Source organism: Lissotriton vulgaris, chromosome 2_1 (genome assembly GCF_964263255.1).
Source record: "Lissotriton vulgaris chromosome 2_1, aLisVul1.2, whole genome shotgun sequence".
NCBI lineage: Eukaryota > Metazoa > Chordata > Amphibia > Caudata > Salamandridae > Lissotriton > Lissotriton vulgaris.
In genome coordinates, this window is record NC_141687.1 from 1,611,997,020 (window position 1) to 1,612,011,272 (window position 14,253).

A 14,253-nucleotide genomic window follows, 5' to 3' on the forward strand; every position below is an offset into this window, starting at 1 on the left:
GTGGCAATGAAAAGAAGTGGTGGGTTCACAAGAGCAGAGTCATAAAAAAGCAGTCTGAAAGTCACCTTATATATATACCTTATATATATATCTTTTATATGTATATATATATATATATATATATATATATATATATATATATATATATATATATATATATATATATATATATATATATATATTTGTTTTTTTCAAACAAGAAATTGGTACCAAGGGTAAAAACAACAGTAGATTTGTTCTGCATAATTGGTCGCAATGGCTTAATTTAAAAATATCTTATGGGTTTAAGGCACCCACTGCAGTTCTCTTTGAGTGCCCAGTAAATCTCGAGGAATTATATTAATGATGATATAACTCTAGTGGTTAATGCACTTGCTGGTGAGATGTGTTTTGTCAAGTCAGGACTCATAAAGCAGCATAGAGAGTTAATGTGTATTTTGCAAGCCACATCCTGTAACACTCAGATGACAGATTTATATTTTATGAAGATAGGTAAGTGCTTTTAACACTGAGATGCATTGTTACTATCAGTTCACCAATTGCAGTTCTAATATAGCAGAGCTGCAGCATTTTTCACATAAATATGGATTTGCTGATTTTTCCCCATAATCCATAATCTGCTGAATAAACTGCAGATTTTAACAAAATAAACAGTTTCAAATGTTGATTGGTCATCTCTCAGTTGTTCATTGCGGTTTTGGGATTTTAAACCAGTACTAACAAGGTGAAATCTTTTCCCAGACAATGTTGCCATGTGTAAAAATTGCAAAATAATGAAGTAATGCTATCACAAAATGTACCTTATGGTGCATAATTTGCATTTTCTTACAGCATAATTTTGTCAACCCTGCTGAATAATTTGTACCTCCGCTGCCTCATAATTCCAGTGGCTCTGATTTAGGGCAGGATTATGAGTTTGGCAGTGTGGGAGCAGGGAGGCATGTCACCGCCCCACTCCACATCGCCAAACTCGACTGCAGGCCACCTGACAGATAATAATCTTCTTGTAGTCTGTTCGGTAGTCCTTTTGGTTTACCCACTGTGAGGACTTTCAAAAAAGCACCCCAATGAGAACCTCAAAGCCTGCTCCTGCACGGCATGGACTGTGAAGTTCATGCCATGCAGGAAAGAGGGATGCATGCACACAGGGTGCACCACATTTGCCCTCCAGCATGCATCCCATGGACTGAGACACCAGGGGTCCCTGTAGGGTCACCTTTGTTTACTCACCACCACCCTTTCCAATACGGTCTCACTTTCGTGGTTAGGGTCGCAGTGAGGACATTTGTAATATGGTGGGTGGTGCTGCAGCAGCATCGTCAAGCATATGGCACCCTCAAGCCGCCACACCAGCCCCAGGGATCACGGCACCCTTGCGGCTGCGGAGTCCTCTCACGGTCAGACTACTGTACTCACAATAAAGTGGTCAGACCTCTGGTGCAGCAGTCCCCGACCGCTACCGCACCTCCACCTTGAGTATGGACTGCGAAACTCCTAATTAGGCACTTAGACCTTATTGTTTTTCTCAATATGGTGTAATTTTAAGGCTGCTAAAAAGGGGTGCTTTGGGCAGTGTGAAAGTCTTATTAGTACAGTCAATCGAAAGTACTGCATTGCTTTTGAAATTCTGACTTTATTTTTCTCGTGGCCATGCACTCTTAACACATAACGCCTACCGGTAAGGGCTATATGTAGCCCTCCTTGCCTTGTGTAACACATCCTGAACATTTATTGACACACGTGTAATTTATTCTCAAAGTATAATGTGTGTGATGTAAAGCATTCTGACACCCTTTATTGGGATGTGTTGCTCTAAAAAAGAGTGCAATTATAAAAATGGTGGTATTTAAATTGTTATACGTGTAAATACTCATACATCTGACATTCTTGCGGTGCATGCATATCAATTGTATATAGGGAATAAACAAAGGGAAAAACTTGCCTCCAGATCATAATTTCTTTTAGGTACTAGTAATGTGAGAAGTTAAGTGCCTTTCTTTGCCCTCCATTGGTAAGGCATCTACGTGTTAGGTCGCAGATAGCCACCAGCCAGCTTCCTAAAGAATGGGAGGGCTGGTGGCCTCTTAAACTGGGCCTTTGTTATGTGCCAAGCTAGAATCTCCGATAAGAAAGCATGCTCGTCACCTACGCTGTTGAATGTGTCCCAGTGTCAGCAAATTACACCTGGACACGTTCAGCATATTTCACTGGGGCCCACCTCTGTTGCATGGGGAGGGCGTCCACCCTGTGAGAACAGTGGGTGGACGCGGCCCACCCGTGTTTGCCCATGACTTGTGCCCGGCTTGTATGTTTGGAATCTCATTCCCCAAAAGTGCAATAGTTAAACCATATCCAGATACTGAAGGAATCATTGGTGTAATTAATGAAAACCGTTAAATGGAGAATAATGAAATCTCATCCACATATAAAGAATACACAGTATACTCTAATAGTCATCAAAAATCAATACTGGATAAAAACATAGGCAACCGATGTACACGCTTTCCTTTATTTAAAAAAATAATCAAGACTACAGCTTCAGGCATATCACTTCTTGATGCAACTCTCACAAATTCCAGCGTGATCAGACACAGAAATTCACAATGTGGAGTATATTGCACATACGCCTACGTTTTCAGAAGCAAGTTTAAAAACTCCAAAGGCTTAAATCCGTGCGCCGTACGTAATTAAACACGTGATAGTGTCAGATAACAGAGAAACCCTCAATCAGAGGTGCTAATTATTTATCGCCATTTCCCTCTCATATTGATTCAAACACCCCTGGACCTGAAGCTGGACTAGATTATAGGGGTGGTGACTGCAGCCCAGAGTTCGATTCTGCATTGGATTCTGGACAAGAAGAGAAGCTCACATTTACTCACAAAGTTTTCAAACAGTACAATTTATCTCCCAAATACGTAACTGCTACACATAAAGGTAGATTGTATCTTGGAATTCAGAGGGACTGGGATCTTGGAATTTGTCTGTGTGAATACCACAGTAGAGTAATAAGGAACTCCTCCTCACAGACTTAGTCCAGTGAGGGGGCACGGTCCAATCAGATGCAGTGATCGCATTAAGTATTGTAAGAGAAGTCATAGAAATAAGGGGCATATTACCAATAACTAGCGATGATTATCGCTATGTTGGCTTAGCGGCAATATAATTATCGCCGAGCTCCGCCGATTTTTATCGCAGATAAACCTTGCTAATATCAAGGTTTATCTCAAAAGCGATAAAAATCGGCCGAAATGCATGAATATCGCTGAAAAGTCAGCGATATTCATGCATTATCGAGCTAATGCTCCCAGCCATGTTATCCACCTGCCATTGGATAACATGGCTAAGAACTGCTCAGGGCAGGTGTTAGCTTTTGGAGATATTCGCGCTTAGCGCGAATATTTCCAAAAGTAGGTAATAGGAGATAGCGATGTTAGCGAGTGTTTCCATGTCATTAGCGATAAATATCGCTGACATGCAAAGCTGGCCAAAGATGATCGCTATCTCCTACTAGCTGTCGCTAACTGGTGTTAGCGACAGTTAGGCAATAGGGCGATAAAATTCCCGCTAAAGCGGCAATACGACCCTTGGTAATATGCCCCTTAATCTCTTTAAGCACGCTTGGTGAGGTGAGATTACAGTCTTCAGAGATACAGGAGGCCCAGGGCCCGATTTACCAGTTTCTCATGCAACACAGTGCAGTAGATGCAAATGCTGTGCTGCGCTCCCTGGGAAGGACAGAGCAGTAGTGAGCTATATTTACAGAAATACAGCACCTCCTCCGCTCTCACTAATGCCAGTGCAGAAATGTACAAGGGTGTCTGCGTGATTCTAGCATAAGTGTCTTACTTTAAGGATACCCTTCTAGTACAAATACTATCGTAGACTAACTTTAAACATTTCCAACTTTCTATGTGTGCTATATAATGCAGCACATATGCAAAGTCGTAAAAGAAAGGAGATAAAAAAGCAGTTATCCTTCATAGCGGTTATCAGAAATGGGTGTTATTTTATAATGCTAAACCGTGCCTGCTTTTTTAAGTAAATAGGATTTAGTGTCAGAAAACCAGGGTGGTTGTATGTGAATGACCATGCACGACCCATGGTACGCCCTCTTGGCGCTAAGTACTTTCAAATGCTTTTCCACCGTAAAACAGATAGCAAAAGATTTAGCGTTCTCTTGCCTCACTTTTGTGATGCAAACACGATGTTAAATCTTAGTAAATGGAACCCTCAGTATTTGTCAGAAATCCTTCTGATGAAAACAGTGTTGATGTAGGGCCAACACTTTGGATTGGGCAGATTTACTAAAATATAGTGCAACACAACACAGCAGTCAAAGTTGCTGTGATGCTTTATTGAAAGGGGGCAGTAGCACTTAAAAGCACTAAAAATACCTGCAGTTATCTCACCAAAATTAAAATTCAAGTGAAGAGGATGCCTAACAATATAGATTTATACTAGGGCAACTAAATGAATTAGGTAAAATAGTTTACATATCATTCTACATAGCTTAAGGGTTTTTTTTACAGAAGTTATAATTGTTTCAATATGCCTATTATTAAACTCCTCAATATTTGTAGACAAAGTTGAAGACCAACAACCTTCTTTATAAAATGATAACATCACTTCTACTTATACTTGCATGGACTGGATCTGGTTAAAAGCAGGGCTAAGAAAAAAATACTTCCTTTTCCTTGGCAAAAGCATGGGAGAATTGCTTGGACTTAGAAAATTGCTATATATAGACTAAACAGCTTGAAGAGCAAATAATATGCTAGGCTTCTGGTTAATGGTAGAAATAAAGTAATTATTGGTCAAGGCAAAAATTAAGGTTTTGAGGATTCTCAAAGACACTTGGACACTGCTCGCGTCTCCCACCCTGTCATTGCAAACTGCTTTGCTTCATTGAAGCGAGAGCAGGGAAACCTGCTCTCGCCTCAATGAAGCAAAGCAAATTGCTTTTCCACATGGGTAGCAGCATGTTAGCAGCTCCCCATGTGGAAAAGCAATGCCGGCTCCCGCAGGACACGGGGAGCCGGCTGGGGCCATGGGGAGATTGAGGACTCCCCCACAGTCCCCAACAAAGACGGCCAGCACCAGGGGATGAGATCCTTGGGGCTACAAGTGGCCTGGGAGGGGGGCCACGCAGCCCCCTCCTCATAAATACATTTAAAAAATATTAGAGAAAAAAAGTCTGGCCCCGGGGGATGTGGTCCGCGGGGACATAAATGGCCTAAGGGGGGAAAGCAGCCCCCTCCTAAAAGTAAAATAAAAAAAAAAAGGCCAAGCCCCTGGGTATGGGGTCCCCGGGGCGAATTATGGTCTTGGGGATGGGGCCACGCAGCTCTCTTCAAAACTAATATTTTTTTTTTAAAAAAGGGATCAAGTCCTGCGGATGGGGGCCCAGGGCCAAAATATTAGGAAAAGAAGGGGGCCACACATCCCCCCTTCTTAAAACAAAAAAGAAGAGAAAGACTGGCATTGCACTGGAGGCCACGCCCCTTTCTTTCAGCACTCTGCAAACGCACCCCCTGGCGTGTTTGCAGAGGGGGAATGAATTCCCTTTGAATACTGGGGGTCCCTGGTGGCCAACAAGCCCACCAGGAACCTCCAGTATGCACCAGCGGGGTGCGTTGCAGAGAGGTGTTCTGAGGTGGGGCCTGAGCTCACATGTGTGTAAACACACCCTGTGGTACAGTTTAAGTTGGGGAATACATTTCTTGTCAATCCTGAGGGTCCCTGGGGTCCAACTAGCCCACCAGGTAACTCCAGTAAGCGCCATGGAGCTGAATTGCAGAGTGTTGTAAAAAGGGGCGTGGCCTCTGAAAACCTCTCTGCAATGCAGCCCCCTGGCGCATATTGGAGGTACCTGGTGGGCTAGATGGCCCCCAGGGACCCACAGGATTGAGGCGGAATTAATTCTCTAACTTAAAACGCGCCATAGGGCGTGTTTGCAGACATGTCACCTCAAGCTACGCCCCCTTCCTTCACCACTGTGCAAATGCCTTTTAAGTTGGGGAATTAATTCTCATTTCAATACTGAGGGTTCCTGAGGGTCAAATAACCCAGCAGGTATCTCCAGTATGCACCACAGAGCTGTGTTGCAAACAGGTGTTCAGAGGCCACGCACCTTTTTTACACCTCTCTGCAACGCAGCTCTGTGGCGCTTACTGGAGGTACCTAGTGGGCTAGTTTGACCCTAGGGACCCTCAGGATTCAAAGGGACTTAATCTCCCAACTTAGAACGGCCACAGGGCCCATTACACAGTGGTGAAGGGAGGGGCCGGGGCCTGAGATGACGTGTGCAAACACACCCTGTGGCGCATTTTAAGTTGGAAAAAAATTCCTCTTCAATCCTGAGGGACCCTGGGAGCCAACTAGCCCACCAGGTGCTTCCAGTAAGCACCACTGCGCTGCGTTGCAGAGAGGTGGTGCAGGCCGTGCGCCTTTTTACACCTCTCTGCAATGGCGCTTCCTGGAGATACCTAGTGGGCTAATTTGCCCCTAAGGACCCTCAGGATTCAAGGGGACTTAATCTCCCAACTTAAAACGGCCACAGGGCATGTTTACACAGTGGGGAAAGGAGGGGACGGGGCCTGAGGTGACATGTGCAAACACACCTTGTGGCGCGTTTTAAGTTGGGAAAATCATTCCCCTTCAATCCTGAGGGCCCCTGGGGGCTAAAGAAGCTCGGTGGCATTTACTGGAGGTACCTGGTGGGCTAGTTGGCCCCTAGGGGACCTCTGTATTGAAAAGGAATAAATTCCCCAACTTAAAACGCGCCACAGGTCGTGTTTGCACACACATCACCTCAAGCCCCACCCCCTACCTTCACCACTGTGCAAACACGTCCCGTGGCATGTTCTAAGTTGGGGGATTAAGTCCCCTTGAATACTAGGGTTCCCTGAGGCCAACTAACCCACTAGGAACCTCCAGTATGCGCCAGGGGGCTGCATTGCATAGAGGTGTAAAAAGGGGCGTGGCCTCTTTACACATCCCCGCAAGGCAGCCCTTGGCGCATACTGGAGGTTCGTGGTGGGCTAGTTGGCCCCCATGGACCCCCAGTATTCAAGGGGAATCAGTTCACCCTCTGCAAACGCACCAAGGGGCGCGTTTGCAGAGTGGTGCAATCCGTCACCTCAAGCCCCACCCCCTCCCTGCACCTCTCTGCAAATGCGCCCCCTGGCACATTTGCAGAGGGTGAAGTAATTCCCCTTGAATACTGGGGGTCCCTGGGGGCCAACTAGCCCACCAGGAACCTCCACTATGCGCCAGGGGGCTGCGTTGAGGTTTCTACCCTGCCCCCTTTTCGTGTATTTCGTGTTTCTTTTGCTGCTTTCTGAGGCACAAGATGGCTGCCAACATTTCCTGGTTTGGAGTGTTGACAGCCAATTAGCATAAAGCTCGTGCTTGGGAAGGTACGCGTACTGTACGCGTACGGTACTTCGTCTATAGATATATCTATGATTTTACTTTTGATTTTCTAAGAAACTACTAAACGGATTTGCACCATTTAACAAAAAGCGTAATCTACGAACTAAACTCTACCTTTATGCCAAATTTGGTGTAATAACTTCAGCAGTTCGGGCTGTAGCCTCACTTAAAGGTCCCTATGGAAAATTGCATGGGGAAAACATGTTTTGGGACCCCCCTTTTTTCTCAGCCCCTGCTTGACGAATCACCCCCAAACTTTATGGGGAGGAGCAGAGTGGAGCAGGCCATTCTCTTGGAGAATTTTGTGAAGATTCGTTGACCACCGCCAAAGTTATTCCAAATAGAATGTTGCAGATTTCCTATGGAAACTAGGTCCTAATTATAACTACCTACTGGCGACTGCCAGTAGGTTATATATATATATATATATATATATATATATATATATATATATTCACTGAAAAAACCATAGGTTATAGGCCATATATAGTTAGGAATTTGCATTTACAAAACCTTGAAAATTCACTGAAAAAAACATTGGTTATAGACCATATATAGTTAGGGATTAGCCTTTTCAAAACCTTATTTTACTCACACAAAACCATTGAAATTTCATATATAGTTAGTTCCACTAACTATATATCGCGCACCCGCAATCCACTGCTGATGATGTCACATATTACATCATTCATGACATGGTTAGTGACATCACTGATGACATCACTGATGACATCTCAAATGACATCACTGATGACATCACTGATGACAACATCCAGTGACTGTATGTTTCTGTAAAGTTAAAATATGTCTTACATATTGAAGAATGAGTGGATGTATAAGTGTCTGGATGAAGGATTTAGTAGGTGCATGACTGACTGTATGAGTGAGTGATTAAATGTGTCTCACTGAGTGCATGGGTTAGTGACTAAACTGTTTTAATTTGTGCATCATTATATCTGTTGTTCTACAAACTGCTGCATATGTTGATCAGTAGCTATATGAGTAACTGTATGGGTTATTCATTGGTTGTCCAAGTATTTGTATGGGAAACTGAGTGTGTGTGTATGGGTGGCTGGGAGGTGTGTGACTCTGTACATAGATGTGTGAGTAGTTGATTCACTATATGTATGGGTTAAAAAGTGCATGTGGAAACAGCTGTATGGGCGGTTGACTGTGCATGAGTGTATTAGTGAGTGAATGGATATCTCAGTGCTACATGTCAAAGTAGGTACATATGTAAAACACAGTACATGTGAGAGTTGACATATATAAATAACTGTGCATAAGAGCCAGTGAATGTGTGAGTGGCTGTATGGATCATTGTGAACATGTATCAGGGATTGTATAGGAGAGTAAAGTAAATATGTGTTAGTATATGTTTGAATAAGTAAGGTGTGTATAACTGTATAGTTGGGAAAATGGAGGTGTGATTGATTTTTTGCATAACTGACTAGGTGTGTGAGTAACTCCATGGATGAGTGACAGTCTGTGACTGTCTGTTTACACTGATTGTATCTAAGGTTATATTAGAGTCTGAAGAGGTTCATGGTATTATCACATGAATGATATCATCAGTGATGTGATCAGTCATGTCAAATGAGATGTTATCAGTGATTTTATCAGTGATGTCATTTGAGATGTCATCAGTGATGTCATTTGAGATGTCATCAGTGATGTCATTTGAGATGTCATCAGTGATGTCATCAGTGATGTCACTAACCATGTCATGAATGATGTAATATGTGACATCATCAGCAGTGGATTGCGGGTGCGCGATATATAGTTAGTGGAACTAACTATATATGAAATTTCAATGGTGTGAGTAAAATAAGGTTTTGAAAAGGCTAATCCCTAACTATATATGGTCTATAACCAATGGTTTTTTCAGTGAATTTTCAAGGTTTTGTAAATTCAAATTCCTAACTATATATGGCCTATAACCTATGGTTTTTTCAGTGAATTTCATTGGTTTTTTAATAGCAAATATCAAAAGCTGTAAAATGTCAAGTACGTGATAGGTAAAAACTTTTTCGTGTTTATGCACGCTGATGTGCTTTGAACACAGCCCCCCTCCCCTCTTTTCTCTTAGTAGTACTCTCTCTTTGCAGATAGTGAAGAGTAGTTAACGCAGGCCTTTACCCCCGTTGTAATCCGTCGTGCCTGCTTGTCTCTCCATTTGATTGATTGTTATCCAATCGTTTACTGTTTTACAATTGATTCTCTTTGGTTCATTCTCTATTTACAAACAAGCACAAAGTCGCAATACTCTGTTTAGTCTTTGCAGATAGTGAAAAATCGTGAAAAATCGTGTTAAAAAATAAAAGTAATCGAGAAAAATCAGTAGGCCACTAATTGGATCTCTTTTTGACCTCGCTAAAATAGAAACATTAGGAACAACCCTTCATGAGAAATACGAAAATAGTGAGATGAACTGAGCTCCACACCATGAGGGCTGCAAGACAGCTCGGCTCCGTCACCCACCCCGCCCAAAATAACGACAAACCCTATGCAAATATTAAAAATATAGACAACACACCAGCAAAGTAACAGGGTAAAACATTTTATTAAATAACTATTTACATTACGTTGGTTTATGAGATGATGTCAGTAGTGGACCGATGTGTGAATAGGTCGGAAGCAGCACAAGGCGCCAAGATCCGGATGGCAAGTCCTGGATGTTGGGTGCCATAGTTCAGAGTTCTGAGTTTGAGCCTTTTTCAATGCCTGTGCTTTGTTGTTTCCCCTCCATCAAAAACAAAAAAAATATATAAAACTGTGCAAAAATACAAAAAAATCAAAAAATGTTTAGAAAAGCAGTGCTTGTAAGACTGTCTGAAGCTTATTTCCACCTACTGCAGCTTCACTATTCTCAAAGTAAGCGAGGGTCGTTTGTGGACCTGACTGCATTTGAAAACAATGTTATATGGTACCTCCCTAAACCGCTTGACGGAGGCCCCCGAGGGGCGGTGTGATGGCACCGACTCGGAGAAGACGCTTGGCTCCGACCCCCTCCCCAAGTCTTATAGCACTGGTGTAGCCTGAGATCGCCCCCGACATAGGCGGCCGGCTCCCGGGGTCCGGCGGAACTTTTTGCCTTTTGATGACTCTTCTATTCTGGACTTTGTCCCACAATCCGTTTGACCTGAAGACACGCTGTAGTGGGGCGCCCCTTTACCGTTTTAGTTGCCATTCCGCCTGCTTTTGCTACACTGTGCCTCTTCCACCATTCAGCTGTTTACCGCCCGCTCTTGCGACTACAGCGTCTCGCTCACCATGTAGTTGAGTTGCTCCCGCTCTTGCGGTGCAGCGATAGGCGACTGCCACAGGACTCTCAAAATGGCGGCCGGCTCTTCGGTTTTGGGCCTGGTCCACTAAAATGGCCCTGGGACACCTTGGAACTCGGACGCTTCCCTGATAGGGCTTGGGTCCCATTCTCGAAAGCGTCCCCTCAGCCGTGAAGATTCTACAAAAGTCTTGGGGGCCCCCGACTCCCGCAGGCTTCTGGTGGGGAGCGGCTGCCATGTCTGCTCGTGGAATGGCCACGACGGAGCTACGAGATGGTAGTGCTCTCATGCTGACGCCAGCTTTAGTCTGAAACATCCAGAAACACTGTAGACTACCAATTCGATCAGTTCCGGTAGCGCCCCAACATGACCCGGTAGAGAAGAACTTGCCCTCCCCTCTTTGACTGATGGTTCTTGTTGCCTGTCCCCTCTGTTGTCATTTAACCGAACTTTTTGGACTGCTGAAAGGGGTTGTGTTCCGAACGCTGGTTGGTGGAGACATTTTGACTATATTCTTGGCCTACGTTGTCGCGTAATGCGTTATATGACACGCCGCGTTAGCGCACCCGGAAGTGATCCGGGGCGCGGCGTGCAGCGCGTAACGTAAGCATAACAGGTCATGTGACTTGTTAATAAAACTTTTCATTGGTTCATTTTACTTTTGTTATTTTAATGATGAAAAGCTTGGTCATATGACCTAAAAATTACGCTTTTTATTGATTTCGAACTTTTTTTTTTATAACATATATGTTATAATATTCCAGGCTAATGTACTTTCCCGGAAAATTTACAACTGTCCTGCAAGTAAAATATATTCCTTTTTCGAGAAAAAGGGCGTTTCTTCGTTCCATGACGGAGCCGTTGAGTAAAAGAGACTCGGCCTGCTGTCTTAGTCGCCGATACGCCTGATTATCAGATTCTTATCGATCACTTTATGTTGCAGGAGTGGAAAACACAACTGCCCTTGACCATTTATCTTTACTGCGTTCCTACATATTATACCTTTTATCCGTCATGTAATTGGACTGCTTTATTTCACTTGCCTTTTACTGATTCTAAAACAGTGACTAAAAGTAAAAACTTTACCAATGTGAATACTACTACCATGTTTTGTTTTAAAAACCTTTATTGTGAAAATGTCAGTATACAAATACGGGCCTATAACCACGTGGGCCGGCCACGGAGCAAACTGAAATCGTATATGATGAGGAGACATTTACATTATTGAGGAACGTAACGAGCGAGCCATTAGGTTGCAAGAACTAAGATGTCTAACAGTTGCGGAATCGGTGGACTGTGGTAAATTCTAATTACCGATGCTTAATTTCTATGCGGTAAAATCAATAAGAATAACTCATAATAAATAAGAGGCAAAATCCGTGATATTTGAGGTTTCTCAAAAGGGTTTTATTCCTATAAAAGGAATTGGGTGATTAGCATATTGGCTCGAGCCAAGGTGGCATACCATTCCGTCACCACATAGGTTCGGGAAGGGACTGACAGACAGAGTCAATGGTAATATGCGAATATGCAAGTATGCGACAATACATTATTGACAGGCATTCATATATATAGTCAATGCATTACAGTAAAGGCATATACAGGAGGCGTAACAGCTGAAAAGAGAGATAAGAGTGCATGTACGTAATACAAAAAGGCGTTACAATAGGCGTGCATGAAGGCGTGAACAAGAACGTCATTGAACATGATGTCACAGATAGGCAGATCCATGAGTGAATCCGGCAGTGTCAGCAAAAATACATGGCAGAGATGCGCGCGCAGCAGCATGACGTATGATTGACGTGCAACTGGAGGGTGAAGGGGGACTTGACACTTAGCCCTACAAGTGGAGACATAAGTCTAGGATGTCAGATCAACCTAATCCCAAATCATATCTGGTATCTTATGTTTAAGGAACTGTATTATCTGGAAGGGAAAGGTCTCTCGGACAAGAGGCTATTCTATACTGGCTGTGAGTGCGTGTATAAGCGTCTATGTGTCTGCATGAGATGCGAGGGAGGGCATGGGCCTACCATGGAAACAGAGCCATGAATTACTTGTATAGAGACAGTGAGGCCTAACCCTTTGCTCTGCAGCTGGAAGGATGTTGACATGAATCTACCAGACAGGAATGTATTTTCGAGGAGTGGAGCAGATAATTCGAAGGTTGAATACAGTCTTGGCAGGCAACGGGCAGAGCCGAGCACCGTTCGCCGCGCAAGAAGTAAGGCAAGGGTCACTTGTACAGAGGCAGCCTGGGCTGAGGCTTTCAAAGTCAGAAGGCAGGAAAAAGAGGCTCGATGGCAGAATTCAGGCCTACTTCGCCAGAGCTGAAAAACGTGTAAGGTATACCACAAAAAGACGTTGGCATAGCATATTTAGAAACGGAATATTCAATCCGTTCATGGCGGATCTGCAAGAGAACATGTTTACGTTGGACGCAAATGTATTTGCGTCTTCAGAGCTGGCACAGGAGGGAAGTTACATGCACTTCAAGCTAGTACATGGAGTCGGTGGGGTCTAAGATAGGGGACACAATCGATCATAAAATTTATATTACCTCATTCCCTCCTTGTCCCCTACGGACCCTTCATGATATATCGATCTGCATGAATCGATCAACCTGTTCATGTAACATCATTTGCTCCTCTTTCTTCTTTTGACGTTTTGAATTTGGATGCGGAATACATGATGTGGCGCACAAGCCGCAAATCGCCGGCCCACATTGTAAACACAGGCAGCAACTGAATACTATGAGAAGGCCAATGCCTAGGAAGGATAGGATCTTCCATCCCCAAGCGGTTAACGTTGTCCAGAACCAACCGGACCAAGTCCAGGTGCCTGGATTCTGATGTATCAGATTTGCAATTTTATGGAGACGTGTTATAGCTTTATATACCGTTGGCGCGTTTTCTGGAATGAAAACACAGCAACTTGACCAGATGACCTTACAAGCTCCACCCCTATCAGCTAGGATGACGTCAATGACGAGACGGTTTTGAAGAACAACAACCCGCATGGCAGACTGCTCCTCTGTTAAGTTGCCTAAAGCGGAGGTAGTTTCATTCACCACTGCTTCAAGGGTTCTAGTTAATTTGCGTATTAGTTTACTATTAAAAACAGTACCTAAGTAGGGGAAGAAACCTTTATTGAAGTCTGTGTATTGCTCCCATGCCGTTTCAGTGTAGTCGACAATCGGGAGGTCTCTTCGGAGTCTATTGTTTACTAGATTGGTATTTCTGTGATAATCAGGAGGAGCTAGGAAAACAGGTGGTAGAAGGAATGCAATGTAACAGGTACCATCCCAATCTGGAGGCAAACGTATGTATGCGATATGACCACAAACAAAGTAGGAATGACGTGTAGCTCTAAACGTGGATTTGCCTTGATCACTGAATTCGATCACAGTAGTACATTTACTATGACCTAAGTGTATGGAACCATTTTTCCTGATACATAATTCACCTTTGACTGGTAACACTGACATAGCAGGCAATACTGGTGCAGTTTCGGATTCAACAGTAAGAATCAT